The sequence below is a fragment of the Stylophora pistillata genome, chromosome 11, assembly GCF_964205215.1.
Source record: "Stylophora pistillata chromosome 11, jaStyPist1.2, whole genome shotgun sequence".
Classification (NCBI taxonomy): Eukaryota; Metazoa; Cnidaria; class Anthozoa; order Scleractinia; family Pocilloporidae; genus Stylophora; species Stylophora pistillata.
In genome coordinates this window covers 17,236,443-17,259,638 of record NC_142529.1, presented here as the reverse complement: position 1 = coordinate 17,259,638, position 23,196 = coordinate 17,236,443, and the positions used below count along the sequence as shown (strand labels likewise).

Here is a 23,196-nt window from a genome sequence, read left to right as displayed (position 1 = left end):
GAACTTGTGATAGGCTTTGACTTAAAACATGGAATTCGTGATTTAAAGGTGAAAATCAGTTAATCTTCCATTCGGGAATCTTAAACGGTATATATAATAAGACTTAGTTTCATGTTGTCCGGCTTAACCCCTGTTTATAGGTATTTTAGGGTAGTCATCGCCAAACGCATCAGTAGTGTCAAATTCTTGATTTTCTTTCGTCTGTGGCAGGGATTATTAATAGAAATGTTTTCATGGAAATATATCCCTTCTGTTTCAGTAAGTGATTCCAACTGGCAGGAGCGATAGAACAGCTTTGTTTGTTTAAGATAAACCCAAGAAAGAGTATGTATTGCGCTAAATACATTTTAAAATTTCACTTTTCATTCTTAAACGTTAGCAAAACAACCTGTAGACGTTTTTTTGGAGCGGACATTCCACTTCGACGGCAGCGAAAAACGATATTAATAATTGGATAGCAGCAACTTTTTAAGGCCGGCCATTCTTCAAAGAGGTGCGAGTTCGTGAGAAATGCTATATTTTAAGGACAGAGCTACTGATAGGTTTCGAGGTCAACAATGAGATTTGTGATAAAATGGTGAAATACCGGAAACTGAAAAGGTTTCGTGTTGTCTTAACTAAGCCACGAAAAAGGATTGAACAAGGTAATTTCTATTGTTAAATATTTACAACTGTTTAATATCTCAGAGTTGTCATTGCAAGTACATCGCTGGCCTACAAATACTTCCTTGCTAAGGTTTTTTGTTTATTTTATTATTCTGAAATTAGAACTAAAAATTGTCGAGTACAGGAAATTCATTCAATCAATTGAATTTGTTTTTTTAATTTAATGAGTGATTTTAGTGATTGTCCCTCACAGACTATTTCTTCTTGCTTCCCACACCTACCCCTCAGCTACCTTTACATTATAACCCGGTGATCTCCGCCGGGGTGGCAACGATAGAAATAAACTATTAAAAAAACGCAATGTAATATATACTCCTGTCAGTCGCCCTTTTTATAAAAGCGCTTTTCTATCTTTCCCCTGGCCATAAAAGGAAAAAAAATCCGTATTTTTATGTGATGTTTAACCGATAAAACCGTTGACCACTTGACAATCAGGCGTTGAGGTCGCAGCGACATAGCCTACAACGAAGACAAAAATCTATCTCGAGTAGAAAACCAATTTTATGACTTTAAGGATAAACAATAAAAATTATATAATTTTATTGTATAATTATACAGTAAAATTATATATTATATAAAATTATATATACCAATAAGGATAAGAGATATTTTCAGTGTACAATTATATGTAGGTAGTCTGTGGTTTTCATCCTTTTTATAAAGCCACAATGCTAATAATATATGGCTGCAAATTGTTAGAAGAAGCGGATCGTCTAACACGCGAATGATAGTAGTTTTTGGTTGTTATACGGATTATAAAATGAGTCGACTTTGTAGAAATGTTACAGATTAGTTTGGGGGTCTTAGTTTCCGTAATGACGAAAACTAAGAGGAATCTTTGTTTTCGAAATTACGAAAACTAAGACCCCAAAACATACCGTTTAATTTGACAAAAAAGTCGGTGGAAAGAATCGGACAGGAGATAACAATTTAACTTTATATTTCGACGGATTCGATTTTAGGGGGTCTTAGTGTTCGTAATCTCGAACACCCCACTCAATTGTGTATTACAAACTCTTGAATGAAGATTACAAGACAAGCTGCGATCGTGTTTTCAAAAGCGATTTTCTCGTTGCTTAGCAATTGACAACCGGAAATCTCGCGAGAGCGGCCGCTTTTCGCTTATATTTTAATTCACTTGAACTTGAGTTGGCAAAGTTCAATGCAATTTTTATTAAGGTGAAGCCACCAACTGAACTAGTCTGCGATCTGTTTCCGCTACTTGCTGCGGCCGCACTATTAAGAGAGTTAAGCGGGCTTATTTTTTAGAAACTTGGTTAAAATTTTCAAATAATTTACTCGGTTAAAATTTGGTTGAGGTTGCAATAACCGAGTTATATTTTATAAGCGGCTGCACTGAAATGGGTTGTGAAGTGAGTGAACTTAATTGACATAAATGACAAACCAACAAAATGGAAGACTTCGAGGATCACGCTCTCATTTTCTCGCTTCTCTTTCTTTGTTTGGGTTTCGTTGCACCACAATCAAGGTTAAGGAAGTCCCTCTCATATCTAACGCCTGCTACGCAAATTTCCAAGCAAGTTCTAACGAACATGATGTTGGTTTTGCGCAGACGTGAGAGTTTTCTCAGTCGCCGCCGGCGGAATTGTTCTGGAGTTTGGTTTTATCCGAGACATCAGAAAAGTTTAGGGTGAAGAGGAGAATTATAAAAGGCGACCTACCACCTCCCGGTTAGCTCAATTGGATAGAGCGCCGGACTGTTGTGCGGGAGGTCGAGGGTTTAAGCCCCGGCCGGACCAGTACTCAAAGTCTTAAAATAACTGAGGAGAATGTGCTACCTGTCTATAATATCAAGAAATGGATAGACATTCTAGTCTTCTCGGATAAGGACGAATAAACGGTAGGTCCCACCTCATGCATCTATTAATTAGTTAATTTGATTAGGCAGGGGACGTTAAAAAACTGTCTCACGAAATTATTGTGATGTGGGCTGGCCTGTTTACTGGAAACTGGGGACATCTGTTAGATTTGCCTTTATTCATTGTAAACTGCGCAAGCAGTTTGGTAAAAGTCCCCCGTACAGTATTGTAAGCATGGCCCTGAAAAGCCCCATGGGGAGTGGTTAAGTAACCAATGAATGTATGGTTTATCCAACTTCCTGTTCAGGCCATGGTTGAGGAATAAGTTCCCTTGTAAACTTGACTGATATGGTGTTGTCCACAAATATTGGGAAGGAACCTCCTTCCCAACATGACAAGCTAGAAACTCGCTTGAGAAAAGTAGATAGCGCTATTGTTATAATTGTTCCCGCACGTCATGTTCGAAGCTGAATGCAGTTGTTTGTCCCATGGTGAATAACATGTGAAGATTGACGCATCCGGAAAAATAGCAAGTACACTTCTCAGATATATAAGAAACCACAAACCTGGGTTAAATTACGCAGAAAAAGGGTTTAAAATTAGCTTAGCTAAGTTAAAACATCCATTGTTCAACTATTAATTTCCGTGGTAACCGTAAACCCAGAATAATATCAGTGATGAGCCGAAAAAAGCGGCCGCATCACGTCTTTTTGATAAACCGATTAACTATAATTGATGAATAAGAAATAAATCGGTTAACTCTCTTATTACTGCTGCAGCTTTTATGAAAGCGAATTTGCGATTAGTAATCTGATTAGGTCGCCAATCGTAAACAAAACGGCTGATCTATTTTAATCGCACCCGCAAGAAAAAGCAAAATAAAACAAAACAGAACAAAACAAAACAAAACAAAACATAAAAAAAAGAAAATGAAAACGAGACAACTCACGAAAAAATAAAATGAATGGGTTAAAAGTGTTTTATAATCTCAGAGATTTTCTACCTAAATTTTTTCATCATGCAGCGTTTCCCGTCACTGAGTATTCTGCCCTACTAACACCTCATGTATCTTCCGCCATAACAACGGAATGATTAATTTCTTGTATATGCTTTTAAATTACTACAACAAAAGTGCTCAAATGTATCAAGCATCGGTTAGGAATGTGCAATTTCATGTTTATGCAAAGCTTAATCCGTGTTTAAGAAATAGAATAAAGCTTAAGAAATGAAGTACACGCGTTTCAGGCAACACATAATCACGTACGCGCGTATTTAAAAGGCGACTCGTAACAACCGTAATAGTTAGTTATCCCGCAACCGCTACGATCATAGGATCAATCAGCTACAGGTTACCATTTGACTGCCCTTGGGTTAAACTTTCTGTTATCGTCTGTGCGAGTCGTCACCAAAGTAAGTTTCTTATCTTTCACCTTCATTGTTATCATTACTAATTTGTCTGATCTTTACCAAATTGTTGTTGTCGTGATTAAGATACGTTCAGTGCTGGTACTTTTCAGTTTTCTATTATTCTGGTACTTTGAACGAAATTTTTTCAGCATTCTTTTCATGCAGCGAGTTGTTAGTTATTTCTATTGTGTTTTTTTTCTAGAAACCACCTTATTAGTTGTCAAGTACCGATTATTATGTCTGTTACATGCCTATGTAGCTAAATGCTTTATCTTAGCAGTGCTGTATTTTATCATCGTTTTAGCTCAAACCTACACATGTACCAACAATACACTACACTATTCTACTCTACTTTGTTCTTCTTATTTGTACCGCAACCACTGATAAACAGGAGCTGTTTTGTTAGTTAGTATTTGACACTTAAAAACAGCTTGATGTCACGTAGATCACCCTATTTCATTTCCTTCATTAGGCACTTTTGAATGCAGACCGCACTTGAAAATACTTCAACCGAAATAGTTGCTCATTCTCAGTTACCAAGATCAACAACATGAGGAATCCTTGGTGAAGCATGCTCAATTCTCAGAAATCTCCGCACGCTTAGATTTTTACTTCCAGTCAATCAATCCATCAAATTTCTTTAATAATTTTTTTTTTTTTTTTTTTTTTGACATTTTCCTTAGCTTCCTCTCAATGTTGGTCATATAACAAGAACATTGGAACACCTTAAAAAAAAAAAGAAAAGGTTTTTGTTTTATGTATGTCGATGACTAGTTGTTAAGAGTCTGTCCACGAGAGGACCAGGCAGGCGTGACACATGCCATCTCACCGATTTATCTCAAACGTTCACAGATGATTAAGATCATAAAGTTTTTCAAGAGTCCAAAGTAGTTTGGGCTCCCGGTTAATCCCTGGGGTACAAGGGCTTTCACATCAAATACTAGGGATAAAACCCCGAAATTAGCCCTTAAATTGCACTTCCAAAAATGATCTCCTACACTGATAGAATGCGGTGGATTTTAATATCATTTCATCCAACAAGTTTTTTAACCTTAAGCAATCGAAGGCTCAAAGTTGGATTGATTTGAAATCATCCTCGCCAATCGAGAGTATTTCATAATCAACCATGTCAGGCGACAACTTTAAGAGACCGAAAATTAGGCTTTTTTAATTGCATATATCTCCAATGGGCAACGTTACATGTCGATCAACATGTAATCACAGTAAAACCCAATCATAGTGCTATGTTTCTGGGGAAAAAAATTTTGGCCTTTGTGAAACATTCGTGATCAGATTCCTCCGAAGTGCGTGAGGGGCAAAGTTGATTTAACCACTTTTTGACCACAAGCTGCTGGTTAACGAGGCGCATCAAATCGTTTAATGGTATATGTGACGCCAAATGTTTTGTTTTTCGGCTCTAAAGATATTAAAAGATGTGAAGGTGTTGTAGTCTGATCATCCGGGTGAGTGTAGTCCTGAGAAGTACTGTTGTCGGTGGTAGTGACGGACGTTTCGACAACCTGTGCGGAAGTCATCATCAGAGTCAAGTGAATGATTGTTGTCAGTAGAATGTTTTTATTCCAGTTCGTGTGAAATGATCGGTTGGTTTTGCCATGATGTTATTGGCTGTAAGACTCAAGTGACATAAGTCGGTCGTGATTGGTCTGTTTCGATCTGTCGTTAAAGTTAGGTCTTTCTTTTTCGGTCGTTTGTGATGTTTATGTCGTGAATGAGTCGTTTGTATGGGGCGGGTAGTTGTTGACATCTGTTTAGGGGAGTCTGTTCTAAGTTAGTAAACCAGCTTTCCAGAGTCAGTCGTTAAAAATAGTCAGTGCTGTAGGTTAGCCATTGCGCAGAGTCCCAGTCAATGTTGTGGTTGGTAAGTCGATGGTGTTCAGCAATGTGATTGCTGACATCACCTTTCCTCGTCGCCCATCTGTGTTCAGTCAGTCTTGTTGTGAGGTTTCTGCCAGTCTCACCGATGTAGGAGGCTTGGCAGTCGGAACAATTGATCTTAAAAATCGTTCCCTGTCTGTTCCTCGGTTCGTCTTTGTCTTTAACGTTGGTTAGTAACCGACGTAGTGTGGAGATGGGTTTGTCCGCGTCTTACAGCCAATAACATCATGGCAAAACCAACCGATCATTTCACTAGAACTGGAATAAGAACATTCTACTGACAACAATCATTCACTTGACTCTGATGATGACTTCCGCACAGGTTGTCGAAACGTCAGTCACTACCACCGACAACAGTCCTTCTCAGGACTACACTCACCCGGACGATCAGACTACACCTTCACATGTTACGCCCGGGTTCAAGCCATTTACTATATTAAAAGATGTTTAGTTGCATAGCTAAGGCGCTGAATTAATTGTACATTTCGAAGATATTGACCCAATTCACTGATAGTTACTTAAGAAGATCTCGTAGCAAATCTAATGACACCGATTCGTGTTTATATACTGAAAGTCGACAGCTGAAAGCAAAGTATGCCAACTAATTTTTTGTAAATCTTTTTCTTTTCATGCTTCTTAAATTTATCTTCAAACATGGGAGCGCGCTTAAAGTAATTTCCTTACCGAAGAAAATACATCCGTCATGTAAATTTAGGTGTGCGGCGAGACACGTGTTTCTGTTACATATACTTCAATGCATGAATTCAGAAATAAAATTCACTGAGCTCGAAAAAATAAAAGTCTCTCTTTGACAGGCAATCCATATTCGACTTAAGTTCAAGTTATTTTTGTTTACTGTACTAAAATCTAATGGCATGAGTATTTTTCTGAAATCAGGTGAATCTAAAAACTATCGCCATGAAAAGTAAACAAAGAAAAAAGAAAGCACGTAATCGATCAGTTTCCTTGCCACTTTGTGCTTGTATTCATCATAATTTTCTCTATTTCTATTCAACTATGATGTGGGAACTAGGGTGATTTAACTAGACCCATGAAATTGTAGTTATTACACTATTAGTTAGTATTACGCACTTTTTCCATTGTTTTCTTTTAGTTTCATTTAATTACATTTAATTTAATTCCATTCTTTTTCTTTTAGGTTTGACTACAACGCACCTACTGTTAGATACTATTTCACGGTAAATTATTATCTTCGCGCCATAATCAATCCTTTAAATTATGTTTTGTGGTATTATTAACCAATCCGAGAATGATAAAAAACGGCATTCGAAGATTCATGTTTCGTATGCAATATTTTCAATTTTGAAAGAACAGAGGTGCGAACGAAGTAACTGAGAACTTACTACAAAATACTTCAGTTGCTACAAATTTTTAATAAGTAGGGAAAGAGCTGCTCAAGTCTATATGCTAGATTGAAAGATACCCCTGTTATTTTGATCGTTGCAGTTTATTTTGTTTTGGTAAGCGTTTGTGGAGTATCCCATAGTAGTAGTCTTGCTCACAATTATTCACGTTAGGACTGGAGCCAGCCTCTTATATGTATTTAGTGGACATAAGTGCTAAGCTTATTTCCACGTTTCATTGCAGTTACAATTGAATTCGCATTGCTATATATGTTATGTGGCAAGGAGTTGCTAGTAGCGTTGTGGTACTCAAATGTAGAGGGCTTTGCTTTCCTCTCTTTTGCCAGGCTCCTTGCCAGATATTATAAACAGCACTTTTTACCTCACGGTATCTATGAGTACCTTTTGCAGGTTATTCATAATTAAATAGAGATTAATTCGATTAAAATACACGTTTTAAATTAAAGTTCTAGTTCCCTTCCTATTTGGAATCTTGTCTCCATTGCTTCTACTTCGCTGATATAATCATCAAGGTCCTCTTTCTCCTCTTGGGAAGCAGTTACATTTCGCTTCAAGACACCACACTTGTTAAGGACTGACAGCCTGCTGAAATATCTTGCAACTTGATGTGTTGAAAGCCATTCTTCCTTTGAAAACAATTTATCTCCATTTGACGATCTTTGACTCTTCATTTTACATGCAATAGCAGCGGGATTTGCTTTAACACCGGTTTCCTCTCCTTGGAAGAATGTCTCCTGCAAATAAGAGCGAACGCGTTCGGAAAATCGGATTGACTTCTTTGATTTCTTCATTGCCCAACCCACCTCCAGTGATGGATTGTGAGCTGATAGTGATGAGGATTCTGTTACTGACGGGATATCACCAACCTCACCTTCCACATGGTCTCTTGTAACAGTTTTACAGGTCTCTGCCCACTTTGTTATAATGCTGTCATAGTCCGATTCTCTTTCTAACTTGATTAGGTGGCGTCCAACATCGAGATGTTTCTCTAGACCTTTAAATTCCTTGTAGACTTTCACACATCCTTGTTCAGGGCAGGAATAGGAGGCGATCGATCGCGTTGCTGACTCTGCTTCGACTGATTGCATTATTTGCACCTCCGTTGGCGCTAATGGTCCGATATCTTGAGCCTGCGTTGCTCCTGCACGAAACGTGCCGACATCTTGTAACGGTTGGCTAAATGGCTGAAGTTCTTTGATACCTGTGGGACCTCGTGGAGTACCATAATTTTGAAGCTGTGCCAGCGAAAAAAACCTGCCGGTGCCCACATTGTATGCCTTCCAAGCTCTCAGTCCAGCTGACTCAAACAAGAAATTGTTCAGTGCTTGAATTCCAGTCATGCTATGTTTCGTCATATTTTGGAAAGAATCTTGGATTTCTGCTACAGTGGCATAGCAGCCCTTTACCCCACCATACGATTCAAATGAAACCTTCATGTCAATGGCGTTGTTAATGTCATTTCACTCGTTTATAAATCGCCGCATGTGACTTTTAAGAGTGGCTATACGGCGGTCAGAAACATCTTTGCCGGCTTGGGGATCGCTGAAGTCATAGCGCAAGATTCTGATTCCGACACGCTCATTAAGACTTGGCAATGACAGAATAAGATACGCATTGTGGTAGCACCCAGCGTTATCGGATCGCAAGAAAGCTTCACTGAGGTTAGAATAACTAACCTTTAAGGCCACAAGCGTACTTTCCAGGATTGATGCCACTGCAAACCAGTTTTGGGTGCATTTGTCGAAAAGGTGGATATAGCTTCTTTTCTAGAGAAAAAACGGGATTGTATTACCTAATTAGTATATTGTCACCATTAGGCTTGCAGCTAATGTTGAGGTAAAGCTCTATATTATGAAAGAACCTACGCAATAGGGAATTTGTTGAAAGCATGTACTTGCATTTTCGGTTCACCCGACATTTTTACCTCCAAGAAATTGCGTACAATGTGTAAATCAACTTTTTCTGGCCAATGTCTTCTTCACAGATATAACGTTTGCAAAAATCTTGGTTGCGGCATCGCTTTCACGTTATTGCGTTGATCTAAGTTAGTATGATGAACACTAGATTAGTTTATCACTCCTTCTGGTGCGCTGGCGTGATGAACACTAATCATAAATCAGTTGTAAGTTTTCTTTTTACTAGACGTCGATCTTAGTTAAATTACGCCCAGACGCAACTGAAACTCTACCTTAATTTCTCCGTCATCCCCCTTTTTGACAGCAACAGAAACATACCATGACTTTCCTTTCTTCCCGAACCAATCTCGTTGTGTTTCTCGGTAACCGATTGGGAGAAATTTCATAGCCCAATCCATAATGATAAGTACTTGGTTATTGGCCAGGTTCTCGATAACCGCACTTTTTGCTGTGTTCTGGTGAGCCGCCCTGAGGATATGCGCTTTCCATCTATCAATATCAGGAATTGCGTCATTCACATCGTACTGTAACTCTTCCAGCTAGTCTTTGGTGCTAAAAGACGTATAACAACATAACTTAGATAATATGCTTTCTTTTGAGATTTGAAAACTTACATATTGTTTGGTAAATTCTTCTCAAGGTTCCACTTGAAAACAAGTTGCCTTAAAGACGGTTCAGTTCTCAAGCATTTCATAAAAGTTTAAGAAGATAAAAAACATTCCAGCCTTTGTGGTATGACACTGAGATTGATAGTTATCTGTCACGTCATCTTTGACTGCTAGTTACATATCGTGGACTTCAGTTGCATACTGCATTCGAGAACAATACGAAGGTTGTGAAGAAACCAGATGATATCAACTGTAAACACATATAATCACCTGAATTTGACTTCTTGTGAGTCAAATGCCAACTAAAGGTCTGCTATTACATTCTTAAGATCCTCGCATCGATCACAGTTGATCGTGTGCTCATGCGTACAGCTTCCGTGGAATTCTGGATCGGAACTACTCAAGGCAAATTGTCGGCAGTGGTCAGAACAAGGACTCTCCCTTGCTAAGTGGATTTTGTAATCGGTCTTTAAATACTGCCTCGCACTCTTCAAGCGGCGTTTCATATCCTTCGTTCCTTCTTCTTGTAGACCTAAAAAGGTATATATTTAGAAATATATATAAAACCCTGACAGTTGATGCATGTAGTTCCAGATGCTATAAAACTGATACAAAAACATTCATTTACGCATAGCAAGTATTTTTCAAACCTTTTATTACCAGGAAATTCCCTAACAGTTTTACGGTCTAATAAGTTGCTCTTTCTTTAGCATTTGCTAACTTCAACGATTTTACTTATCGAGTGAGCATAACCTTTCTGCTGTTTCTACTAATGTGGCAAAGGCACACACACACCATCTGTTTGAATGCTATCCAGCCCTGTGAGCGATTTCTTTTTAGAAGCCGCGCATACCTTTTGAAAAAAGAATTCAACTGCAACGTTTGACGCATGTCATGCCTGTTAGTGTATCTATCTTATTTTTGACGGTGCATCACACAAATAGGATGATGAACTTTACTTGTGTCTAAAACTATCTCCCACGAGGTGCCCTTGGTAGGGAACACCTACTTAGTGACATAAGTGTGAAAATAATAACATTATTGATGCAATATCTGTTTTCTTTAGATCTTAACATCGATCATAGGCAGCGATCTGTACATTGATCTCCTTACTAGTAGCGATGCTACTCCGGAGTTTAGGACTAAGGTACCTTAACGGAGTAGAGACAATGTTGAAATGTAGGCAGAGCAAAGTCGGTTTGTTTACTAATTTATAATGATCAACTATGGAATTGCCTTAATTGCGTATCGAGACTTTCTTCTATTTTCGAAACTACTTACCTTAAGTATGTTAAACAGCGTCGATCGACCTAAAGGTTGAAATCCAGTCTCGGAACAGTACGATGTATACAGTTGGACAAGTCTCGATGCTATCACAGTTCTCACTACATTAGGAATTTCCAGTGTGTCACCATCGGAAAGTTTCAACTTTTTTGTTCCGTACGCGACATCTTGCAAAAAAAGACGGACTAGAAACAAAATCAAGAAAGTGGTCAACCTTTGCTGGGTGCATTCTACTTCGCTTGATCTGTGGTGGTTCTATTTTTTGACCAGGCTCGTTAAGAAAAGCGTGTTTTCTTGCTTTGTCAATTCTCCATTTTGTAAGACCCGGAATTAAGGTCAATAATTCAGACCTCGAGTGGTCACCAACAAAAATGGAGAGTGTCTGCTGTCTGTTATACTATGAATTTGCTTCTTCATAGAGCTTTACGAGTCTTCCAAGAAGTTGATTATCTGGCCTGTTTCCATCCCTTCCACTGCTGTACCTCTCAACAACCCGATCGAAAAGCCAAGTGGACCGCTGTGGCGCAATTGCCTCCAGTACTGTCTCTACTGCTTGCACTGCTTTACGTTTGTAGTAGCGACTTGAGGAAGGGGACAAAATTCAAAACATCTGTACAGAGCTGAGATCGAATGGGACTTACTCTTCCGTCCGCAGTGTTCCGGAGAAAGTTATTCAGAAAGTGAAGCCTATGCTGTACTTGAGGAGTTGGCTGCCATTCTAGCGACGTTTCGATCTCAGGTACTGATTCTTGTGAAGAGGACGAAAGAGCCTCTGAACTTGCATAATCTGACCCCACTAGAAGTTGCAGAGTTGATATTATCCGGGGACCGACCTCTTGTGCGGCGTATGAAGGTGCCTCAGAATTTACATCATCTACCACCGCTGAGAGTTGTGGGTTTGGTATTGCCATATGTTTGGGCAACCTTCAGTTGTCGCAAATGAGATTTGATATCCCTCGTACAGGATGACAAAGGGAATAATTCATTCTTCCCTGGAAATCTCGCTGAAAAATCACAAGTGCTCTTGGAATGCGAAGAGAACGAACAAGATAATTGGGCAGCCATAGCTTTAAGTTACCGCTCCAAAAAATCTACCAAGTAACTAGAAAAAACTACGGCGAGACTTCTCTGGGAAGAAAAGACTACGTGCTTTTTTGTTATCTTTGATTATTTTCACGGCGACGGTGTTTACATTAGCCTGATTGAAGGATCTCTACCTCGAAAACAATCCTGCAATCAGACTTTACAAAGGTGAAATAAATTAAGTTTATTTAAAGTAGAATGTGGATTGACTTTCAAGATAGACGTTTATTTTTTTCGAGCTCTGGGAATTTCATTTCTGAATTCATCCAAGCACATGTGACGGGAGCACGTGTCACGCCACACACCTAACTTTGCATGACAGCTGTTTTTTCTCCGGAAGGAAATTAGTTCAAGTGCATCCCAGGTTTGATAATAAATTTAAGAAGTATGAAAAGTAAAAAAATGTGCAAAATATACCTCGCATACTCTGTTTTTAGCTGTTGACTTCCAGCATAAAAACACGAATCGGTGTAATTAGATTTACTAATAACTGTCAGTGAATTGTGTCAATATCTACGAATTAGTACAATTAATTCAGCGTGTTAACTATGCAGTTAAACACCCGTTAATACTTCTAGAGCCAAAAAACAAAACAATTGGCGTCACATATACCATAACACGATTTCATTCGGCTCATTAACTAGCAGCTTGTGATCACAAGGTGCTTACATAAACATTGCCTGTCACGCACTTCGGAGGAATGTGATCACGAATGTTTCACAGAGGCCAAAAATTTTTTTGGTCAGAAACATAGCACTGTGATTGGGTTTTACTGCGATTACATGTTGATCGACATGTAACGTTGCCCATTGGAAATATTTGCAATTAAAAAAGCCTAGTTTTCGGCCTCTTGAAATTGTCGCGTGACATGGTTGATTATGAAATGCTCTCGATTGGCGAGGATGATTTCAAATCAATCCAACTTTGAACCTTCGATTGCTTAAGGTTAAAAAACTTGTTGGATGAAATGAGATTAAAATCCACCGCATTCTATCAGTGTGGGAGATCTTTTTTGGAAGTGCAATTTAAGGGCTAATTTCGGGGTTTTATCCCTGGGATTTGATGTGAAAGCCCTTGTACCCCAGGGATTAACCGGGGGCCCAAACTACTTTGGACTCTTGAATAACTTTATGATCTTAATCATCTGTGAAAGTTTGAGAGAAATCGGTAAGATGACATGTGTCACGCCTGCCTGGTCCTCTCGTGGACAGACTCTTAAATCATTTACAGCTCAGGCTTGCCAAGTTTTTTTCTCGTTAGCTCTTTCTTTTCTCTGTGTTCGATGCAAAGGCCCATTAGGAGCGTGGACGAAAATGTAGGTTTACTAAATTCTACCATAATTGACCACTTGTACAAAAACGCACTCAGAAATACAACTACCATTGTTTCCAAATAAAGAAAAGGAATAAAAGTTTACTGGAAAGATTTAATTAATCGATTGAGTAGTTCTGCTTTATGTGATCGTTTGATGCAAGGGGAAGATAATAAACGGCAACCTCATCCGCTTAATCCAGGATGACTGCTAATTAACAATTAATGGATTCGGTTTTCACATGATATTATCAAGGAGAAAGTTTGCGTTATTTGCCGAACGCGAAGGCTGAGGAGAATAACACAAACTAAGGCCTTGATAATTATCACTATCTTGTGAAAACCGAATCCGATAATTGTTTTTTTATGCATATACCTGAGCTGCACTTGTAAAGACAAGAGCACGGTACAAAAAAGGTTTTCAACGTGCAGCAGTAAACTCTTGTTAGTGTGTTAAGTGACGTCACTTGGGCATACACGAAACTATTGTCTATAGGTATGATGTTATTTCTACATATATAAAATCTATTGTCTGTGGGTATGACATAAGAGAAACAGAGCAAGCAAGAAGTTGCTGCGTGCTTATAGTCAATCAAAATCGAGCTGGTGACATTAATGTATAATAATATCCATTGTTACAATGTCTTAAAAATTTGCCTCAAAAGGCGTCTTCCCGACTCCCCTTCCGATTCGAAATAAAGCTGCCACGATATCATCAAACTCTATTTCAACTGGTTTTTTTGTGTCACCACCGAGTCCCATTTGTTTCAACTTGTTTCTGAGCTGCTCTGAGAAAGCGACTGAGGCACACAGTTCAGCGAATGGATTCAGAGATTCATCGTATGGTATTTTCTTTCTCCTCACTGCCATTGCTTTTTCAAAAGTTTGATCACTGCTGCCGTTTATCTCGAGGACCTTCTCCTAAAAAGTTTGTGTTTATGATCGAATAGCGAAGCTAAAAATATTGCGTAGACTGTTGAAGAAGTTAAATGGATTAATGATACAGTTTTAAAGAGATTATTTCACTATCGTCGTCACTTTATTTGAAATATTTCAAGCATCTTTGAAAATTGCCTTAAATAAATAAATAAATAAAACGTCCTAATTATGTTATTAGACGACAAGGACTAAAGAACAAAGAAAAAATGTGAGAGAAACAAAGATTACTTTGTATTGTGAGTATTAATACGGGTTGAAAAAGTTGAGTCCATAACAGACAAAGCGTGCCGTATCTCCCGGCGATGACGTCAAATCTAATTCTGACGTAAGAGACACGTTTCAAATAAAGTGCTCTGAAAATTTAAGAAGATCATTGAGTCTAATGCCTTTTCGACTTTAACAGAAGAATCCGGAGAGAAATTAGAAAGGGAAACGATTGTTTTATTTGATCAAGCTCTACACGTTTTGTTAGACCCAATCTTAGATGAGTGCCTATCAACACTGACACTTAAATCGCAGATAAATAAAGGCATCAACTATATTTGTTTTAAACCTAACGAGTATGGGAAAAGACATTCTATCTTGGGGACTGTTGGGGAGGCCAAGAATAGAGGATGAGGAGAGTAGCTTCTGTTTTGCTTTCAAAGTATCGTGACTGCATCGTTTTGGATCCGTGAAGATGTTCCAAAGACGCCATGTGAGGTTTGCAAATAACCACGGAAATAATTAACTCTTTCACTTCCAAGATCAAAGTAGTGATTTTCCTTATTGTATGCCGTTCAATTCTTATGGTGATAAATAAGAGAATTTGGCATTTGATCAACTAATAATCCCCTCATTGATATTTTCCTGTATTCATTACTTATTTGCTTGATGTTGTATTGATATAATTGTAAGGGGAAATTATGTAAGGGGAAATTCTCTCTTAAAAACCAAAACAGCCAATCGGAAGAAAGGAAGATATCACAAGGAACAAGGAAATCACTTGAAGCGCAAGAAGAGGTGAGCACTCAAGACAAAATTGGTTTTAGTTTTCCATCTCATAGGTTGAAAAGATGGCAGGAACTTTCTTCACCAATCAGAGAACATTATAATGCTTCCTTAACGAAAGTTGATTTCGATTTCTTTGACACAACTTCCCATAACTGATATCCAGTTCCGATTACACTTGTATGTATGATACATTTTTTTTCCCAATGGATCCGGCAATCCTACGGTCCTCGTTCTCCTGTGGGTAACAGTCAATGATCAATATGCTTGAATGTGCATCAAATTAATGTGCTTCATAACTCAGTTGGTAGAATCGCCTAACTAGTATCTGGGAGAAATAAAGGTCTAACTTTAACTCATTGTTTGACGCAAAACGCTTTCTTTTTATAGGTTTTCCTCGATATATAACGGTGTCCTTCAAGTTGTCAGCTACTCTAGACCATTCTCTGACTAAGAACTTGGTCAAAACATTTAAGATTAATTTCCAGAGACAAGATTTACTGTGTTTTTAAAAGAAGTCTTTTGACCTCTGGAGAGTTGGATGACGAGAGATGGTCTCGGCAGTGATTCTATTTTTCCTAAAAAGGTAAAAAACATGAATAAATATTTCAACAACTGAGATTGAAAAACTGCTTTTATTTTGTAAATCTGCCAACGTGAATAATATGAGGGAAGGATAGTTTAGTTGCTAAATTACAAACCTGCCTTTAAAAAAATTGGGTCGTGCTACAAGACATGTGCTAGTACTGCGTCGGTTCTTTAAATGAGCAAAAGTACTATCAAGCATTAATGATTGTTTATTTACTGCACTTTTCGAACATGAATATCTTTTGAAACGTTTTCGATCGTCTGCTGAGGTATTAAATCCATTAACACCACAATTATTAGTATGATTTGCATTTTTCATTTTGAAAATATAGCTTTTAATATACATTTTATACAACAAACAAGTAGCATAAGTAACATAGCAATAGAAACAAAATCATGGATTCGGCGCTACTTTAATGCTTCAGTGGCGAATGATCCTCTATAAGCACAAAGGGGACTGACTATTAACTGAGTTGATAAACAGAGAGCCCAAAAACTGTAAACGAAAAAAAAAAACAAAAACAACACTTGAACTGCTTGGAATCAGTTTTTGGTACAATTGAGGCAAAAAAAGTTTTGTTTAAAGATAGTCGTTCAGATCTATATCTATATTTAGTATAATTTCAGAGCTGAACAAAGAGTTTCCAGCAATCTGATTGGTCGAGCGGTTCCTTATATGACGCTATATAAACCACTCCGCGCGGTTTATATAAAATTTTGAACTAAAATGTTAATAAATGTTACTAAAATGCTATGATTTTAGAAATTTCTTTGTTGTTCAGCTCTGAAATTATACTAAAACAAGTATTCGCCTCAGGTTCGGTGAATATTGTGGAATAATCCCCTCGAAGAAGTCGAGGGGATTATTCGACGATATTCACCTCGCCTTCGGCGAGGTGAATATCGTCAATATCGCTGGTTTACTCTAGTTTGAGCACTCTGGCATGGCTTATACGATACCACAAAGGTTGGGTCGTTTGGGGTGACCGTCTCGGTTCTCCCCCATCCTAGCATTAGCACTGCACTGATGAGGCCCAGAAGGCCGAAACAGTACTGTCTGCAGTTAGATATAGCTCTTTGGCATACAAAGCTTTGCTTTCATGTCCAAATTGAGCACTCTATCTAGGATGAGTCATTGCCGTTGCAATTGCGCATGCTCGCTGGTTTACTCTAGTTTGAGCACTCTGGCATGGCTTATACGATACCACAAAGGTTGGGTCATTTGGGGTGACCGTCTCGGTTCTCCCCCATCCTAGCATTAGCACTGCACTGATGAGGCCCAGAAGGCCGAAACAGTACTGTCTGCAGTTAGTTATATATATATATACATATATACATATATACATATATTTTTATTTTGGTATCATGTCATTTTCATTTATTTTTTACCGTTATGGTTTGAGGAATAGTAAAACGTACGAAAAAAAAATGTTTTTTAGCCAAAGCCTTTTCCGAACCCAAAGCGAAAAAATGAATAATTTTAAAAGAAAAGGCGCTCACTTACTTCATCGCTAATAATCTCTCGAAAGTCAGTGTTAAGACTTTCCTACATCAATAATTCTTTTTTCAACTCGATTTTTGCACGGAATCTTCTCCTCCTCGGTGTTGTCCTAAGGTCTTGTGATGAATACGGTGTCACAGAAAGTCAAATGCACCTATCAACTTTAGGTTAAAATCAATCCTTTGCAATGTGACCAGCGGTGTCACGGAAAGTCTAATGCTCCTCAGTAACAACTTTAGGTTAAACCTTAGAACCAACCCTTCGCAATATGACCAGTGGTCTCCTGTTCCATCTACTGAGCGGGGAATAGGTATTCTGCTATCCTTTAAATTTTAAGATTTTGGTCCCAGTCATTTTCTTAAAAATTTGACAAGACGTTTTCCAGGAAATTAAAAAGTGTGCTAACGTAGTGTGTGAATAAATTCGATCGATCCTTAAAACTGAAGAGGATCTCAATGGGGATAACCGTTAACCGTGAAACGGCCAAAATATTTGGCCGTTTAACAAAAAAATTGACACATTTTAACCGTTAGATGTGACAAAAAATGTCCGTAAAAGAAAAGAAAGGTTGTGACAATAATGAATAGATATGGACCATTAAACGTAAATTGGTCAAAATTTTAATCGTTAGCCGCAAACGCCCTCGCCCCATTGAGACACTCTTAGAAGGGACCGCGGAAAGAAGCGATGATTACGAGGGTCATATCGACTTCGTTCAGACTCTTGCTATCTCTGAGAAATATGTTGGGATTTATTTGGCATTGCAACAGGAGGTGGTAAATGAATTAGTCGCGCTTCGCAAGTTACAGGTCTAGATCATACAGTAGTCAGATAAGTCCAAGATTTTTGAAACTCAAGCAAATTATCATTTCTGTGACGGGAGAGAGGGTGGGGGCTAAAAAAAGAATGGTAGCTCAGGACGTAAGCTTGAATTCTGTAATTTGTAAATCAATGTACACTCAGTGGCATCGACACCATCTATTTTTTTGGTTTTATTTCTCTGTTTAGTGGAACTTGTAAAACAGACAAGGATGTCTCAATTAACTTACCAAGATCCTCTCGGTTGTTCGAGAGCGGAAATCAATGTAGAAGTGACTTTGGCCATTCTGGTTTGCCTTGCTTTGCTTCCATATTTGGTAATGTACTGGTTGTTTACGTTATTAATAAATATTCCTGGATGCAAATAGTAACCAATATTTGTATTTACAACCTAGCACTGACTGATATATCTATGGCCACCCGGAAAATGCCGTTCTGGGTAGTGAGCTTGTATACGGGAATTTGGAATTTGAGCAAGGAGTGGTGTGAGGTTTCTGCATTGATTCAAGGAGTCATGGGCATGGCTTCCATTCTAAACATGGGCTTAATTGCTCCGAATCGATATATGAGAGTCGTTAGGCCAGCCATGTTTTTCGAGTTCTTTCCCAATAATACAAGAGCAGCTCGGCTTTACTGTGGCCTCGTATGGATGGTCGCTATACTATATAGCTACTCGCTACGCCCCCATTCTACGGATGGGGAAAAATACATTATGACGAACAATTTTCTGTTTGTACCTACGACTGGCGGGGAGGACACCTTTCCTACACCATTATGGTTATAGGTGAGCTAATAAGGATGATAGCAATCGCGATAGTGTATTTTTATTATCAAGTTTTCAAAAAGGTGAAAGAGAGCACGAAAAATCTTAACGCCAATGGCGGGCAAAATGGAATTGGTGTTCATACGTATCACCGTACTGACGTCAAACTTTTAAAGACGTGTTTTATTGTGGTTTGTTTGTTTCTTTCTAACCATTTTCACTGCATTACCGCAGTAGGGTAGGACTAGAACGGAACAAATGCGAACCATGCGAGTAGTCCACCCAATAAATCCCACCCAACCCACCCCAGGGGAGGACATCCATCACACAGTAATCTCGTGCATGGGAAATTTACGTCTCCTACCCCTAACCCTGTAGGATACGGGACCTCCATTTACTTGTCCCTATCCGAGAATACTAGAATATCTAACCATTACTTGATGTTATAGAAAGGTAGCAGTTTCTTCTCAATTATTTTAAGACCTTGAGTGTTGGTCCGGCCGGGGCTTGAACCCTCGACCTCCCGCACAACAGTCCAGCGCCCTATCCATTGAGCTAACCGAGAGGCGGTTGTTTTGACATGGGGTCCTGCTTCCATGGTCGTTGTACATGTCATGAGAATTGTAAGTTATAGTAATCCCCAAGAATTGGATACAGCTGTTATCTACCTGATGTTCTCAAGTAGTGTGGTAAATCCGATATTATATGGAGTAATGAATCCGCAATTTAAGGAGGCCTTCAAGAAAACATTGGTGTGTGGACGCATTTATGGTGGCGAAATAACAAATCAGATTAACAGAGGGAGCGTGGCAATAATGGTGCGTCGGATTGATATGAACAGTAATGATACTGCACTAGTATCGCAGAGGTCAGTGGTTCGAATCCCGTACAGGCCTGAAATTTTTTTCAGGTCTGATTTTCACTATTGCTCAAATAGTGCTTTACTGCGAAGGATCGTGCTTATATACGTCTCATAACCGCAGTTCACACATATGTTTCATATGTTTGTTGTAGTAATGGAATTGACACGAACCTATCAAATATTACTGAGGTAGCTGTTCAACTCTTTTTTCTGCACAGAAACAATGTCCGATATATACTCTGACTGAAGAAGGAAAATAAATCGGTCGTTGCTTAAGAGCAATTTGAATTGTCGATCAATCGCTTTGCAATGGCGGGAACATCACTAAGATATAGGTAGGAGTACTTCAAAAAAGACCCCGACAGTACGCAAGTCAACTGAATATGATAAAAAACCACGACAAAATTGGTGCCATGTTGACGTATGCGATGAAGAATACTATCGATTGGTTTGTTCCAGAAAGGACTCGGACTTTCTCATTCAATTCAAGATACAAGTGGAACCGCGACGGTGGATCGAACAAAGTGAATGCTATAATGCAAGATTTGTTACACGGATTTTCTTTGACATCACCTTTATCCGAGGTTTCCGATATTTCGTAAAAAGCCTTACCAGAATATAGATTTCTCTTTAAGTAGATTCTGAATGAATTCTTGCTCTGCAGATGAGGCGTTTAAGGCGATATGTAACCACTGGACTTGTGACTTGTCAAAATAAAATAGAAATGGTTTTCGGACTTAAATCTTCTCGTGTTTTCTTAGAACGTCGCCAAGATCTTTTGTTAAACAAGTTGGATCATCTTGTTCTCAGTTATTTCCCTCGCCTCGCGAAAGATATTCTCGCCTTCTGCCCGACTTCTGACCTCCCACTTGAATAAATAGTCGGTAATTGTCACGTTGAAACAGTATCGTTGTACTCGAATGCTTAAATTGTTCTCTTACGAAAGATCAAGAGGGAGACAAGGAAAAAAAATTCAGTCAATTTATTTCTAAACACCTTCTTGCTTCGGATGTTTTTCTTTCTCGGTAATGTTTTTTCCGAGTTTCAGCCAATCTAGAACAATCTATGACAAATAAATTAGTCAAAACTTTCAAGTCAAGTTCAATTTCCGAGGGCATAATTTATTGTCTCGATGAAAGAAACCTTTTAGCCTCTGGAGAGTTGTTTGACGAGAGATGGTCTCTGCAATGATTCTATTTTTGTTAGGTGCTGAAACAAATTGATAAAGGTTCCCACACACCGAGATTGGCAAAGTGCTAATTTCTGTGAACCTGCCAACTTTGAGAGTAGATGATCCTGATATGAGAGTTGAGTTGTAATTACGACGATTGCGGAGAAAAATGCATATACACAAATACGCAGCTGGTCTTGAAATCTGTTTTTCTGACTTTCAGTTTTTCGTGTAACTTCATGGTCAAATCCCGGGAAAAGGAGAAGATAATAATAAAAAGCGAGTTTATTTGTCAAATTTAAACCAAGAAAACAGTTTAAACTCCATCTCATCACTGCAAATCAGGGAGTTTTAAGAGGGCTGGGGAAGGGGAAGAGCCAAATTTGAGCAAAAAGGGAGGAAAATCCGGGCGAGGTTCAATTATGCAATTATGTTGTACTGTATCAATAACAACAGTGAAATTAATGGTGTTGTTTTATTTGATATGATGTTTTTGTATTTATTTTGTTATTTGTTTGTTTGTTTGCTTTCTTTTTGTGGGGGTATGGGGGGGGGGGGGGGGGGACGAGAAACAAATTGCAATGGCTCAACCGATTGAGTTTTACCTTTGATATTAATTATATCATACTCCAGTTCAATGTTTCGTGCCAGCATATACAAATCTACATAAAAAGAAAACATAAAGCCCACAGGAACAAGTCATTACGGTTCATGATCACTTACAGTAACTAGATACCGGAGGTCATTACCTGGGCCAGCCGTGTTCCGGTGAACCCTGTCTAATATGCACAAAGTTAATTAAGGAGACTTTAAAGTACACGATGAGAAAGCAAAAACTAAACCATCGCTGCAAAAACAAAAATAATAATAATAATTAATAAAAGTTAACTTTGTTCCTCAATGTCATTGAAGGAGAGATGATCATAAAAAAATGTTTCAGCCGTGTTCTGGTGAGCGCTGTCTAATAAACAAAGTTAATTAAGGAGACCTCCAAGTACGTGATGGGAAAGCAAAAATTAAGCCATCGTTGCCAAAAAATAAATAAATAAATAAAAGCTATCATTTTTTCTCAATGTCCTTGAACGAGAGATGATTATTAAAAATGTTTCAGCCGTGTACCAGTGAACCCTTTCTACTACACAAAGTTAATTAAGGAGACCTGAAAGGGCATGATGAGAAAGCAAAAATGAGGCCATTGTTGCAAAAAAAAATAAATAAATAAAAAAATAATAATAAAAGCGAACGTTTTTCCTCAATGTCCCTGAACGAGAGATGATTATCAAAAATGTTTCAGTCATCTAAATATAGCTCGATAAAGTCGATTTCCAGTGGTTACTTCTCATCGTTCGAAAAAAGGGAGCACTAAAGTTGGCGACTCAAGATTTAACCCGACGTAGGTACTCCTAAATAATTGGGAGGAGCCTTCAGGCGTGCTAAGGGAAAGGGTAAGTCAACTTTATTTTTAAAGAGGGTGTACACATAACAGCTTACGCTGACAAACCAGGGGCCCTCAAAACTAAGGATTAGTAAGTAATATAAGCAAATCTAGAATTAAAAATTGGAACTAGCCCAACAAAGTAACTATTAAAAACAGATATAAATAGAATATATAGAATAAAACATATATTACAATATGGCCTCAAAAGAATAAATGTCTCTATAAGAATCAATAAAATAATTTCTCAAATCATTTCTAAAAGAGGAAGTGCTGCGTTTTTTCTTAAGCTCATTTGGCAAACTGTTCCATAACTTGACACTACGAACTTGAAAAGACCTTCTAGCCTCAGTAATATTACGAAACTTAGGACAGATTAAATTATATTGGCCATGTCAGGTATCTCTACCGTGTATAGAGGTGGTAGGGAGAGGAAGAGGCGGTGGTGGTGGGGAGGGGGGTCGGGCAAGGGATGGGGCATACTAAAAACACTTTGAGTGCCAGAGTGTGGGTCATTATTCTCGGCTATTGGTCTTTCGATGCGCTTAAATGAACAACAAACACTTTATGCATTGATTTTGTTTGGCACACGGCCTGCCAATACAACTGAGGGTTTTTGTACTAAAACCCTATCTTAGCTAAATAAATAACAATACTGCGATGACAACATTTGTGCAACATTTTCATAGCCATGTTATCTCGACCTGTGTTTTTAATTACGGGGTTGTGGTTAAGATGGGTGGGGAGGGGGG

At 38.4% G+C, this 23,196-nt stretch overlaps 2 pseudogenes; one reads left to right on the top strand and one right to left on the bottom strand.

Annotated features, from left to right (window-relative positions):
• Window positions 1–6,525: 6,525 nt before the first annotated feature.
• Window positions 6,526–10,259, bottom strand: LOC148720350 (uncharacterized; annotated as a pseudogene).
• Window positions 10,260–18,425: 8,166 nt separating this feature from the next.
• LOC111330444 (visual pigment-like receptor peropsin) lies at window positions 18,426–20,440 on the top strand (annotated as a pseudogene).
• Window positions 20,441–23,196: the final 2,756 nt, after the last annotated feature.